Here is a 1,417-nt window from a genome sequence, read left to right on the forward strand (position 1 = left end):
ACATGGTCATAAACCACTGAGGCAGGTTCAGTCACATCACCTCTGACATCACCAAATTCAACACCCCACAACTTTCTTTTATGGAAATATATAGGAAAGTTGCCAGAATTCAAAGAGCATATATTTCAGCTGCTGAGGCATGTATGGACAAAATTTAGCTAGAGTTGTCATAAAATTGTTTTTGAACATATCCTTTTTTTTTTATTTAAACCTATGTTTCAGAGACTGGATTCTGTCTCTGTCCTCAAGTAACCAGCCTGCTTAGTTGGGGCCAATTGATAGAGCTGCTTCCTAGCCCTCTATCAATTGGGCTAAACTGAGTAGGCTGTTACCCAAGGACAGAGACAGAATCCAGCCTCATAAACACTGTTTTAAATAAAAAAAAAATAGGACACTGGATAATGCCTCCAAAAAACAATAATTGTAATAATATACCACGGTCACAAACTTTTAGATCTTAAATAGACATGTCATGACATGCAATTTCATGACAATCTTTTTGAGTAAACCATTTCTGTTCTGTTTTTTCAGTGTATGATGGTTAAGAGAACATAGCCTCCTGGAATTTTGAGGTAATATTCTCAATACACCGTATTAAAACTGATCTTACAGAAATAGGATGTGAACTGGACTGAGCTGGCTCAGGCAGTGTCCAGTGGCAGGCTGTCATGAACACTGAAATGAACCCTCACATTCTGCATCACTCAGAGAACCTGAAAACCAGATTAACTACCAGTTCTCAAGAAAAAGCAACATGGGGCTGACTTATAAGCTGTCTTATATCCAAGCCTGTAGCAATAGACGATAGACACTTGGCACATAAACCTTTATGATCAGAACTGACACTTCTGTTTGGACATTTCTAGAAACTGAATTTTGCCTTTAAATTAGTTGTATTTGGTTAAAAAAAGGGGGAATTTCCAGATTTTGATGTATCTTGGCTGATCACACATGCCACATATTTTAGATTGTATGTTTACATTCCAAGGAAATCTTTTACAATTATCATGCTTTATTGAAAATATTTTCATTACATGCTACATACATACTCCACACACTCCTTTGAATGGGAGATGGACATGTCCACTGCAAATTGGCAGTGACCCAAGAACGTGTCGCTAATGTTTTGATACAAAGAAACTGTAAAGAGAGCCATCACAGTATACCAGTTTTCTTCACAGACTACCTTGTGAACATGGGCAGAGGGGAGGGGTGGGGGCAAACCAGACATCTGCCCCCACCTTGAAATTTTTTTGGTTGGTGGGCAAAGGAATTACAGAAAAAGTGGAAATATTAATAATAGAAACTAGAAGTAGTTTTGAAAAACTATTCTTCCATTCTGAATACTTCGGCATGATCAGTACAAGTAGTCTAAAATGGCTCAGACATCAAGTCTGTAAGAATACATTTGCTTTCC

Source organism: Cryptotermes secundus, unplaced genomic scaffold (genome assembly GCF_002891405.2).
Source record: "Cryptotermes secundus unplaced genomic scaffold, Csec_1.0 scaffold93, whole genome shotgun sequence".
Classification (NCBI taxonomy): Eukaryota; Metazoa; Arthropoda; class Insecta; order Blattodea; family Kalotermitidae; genus Cryptotermes; species Cryptotermes secundus.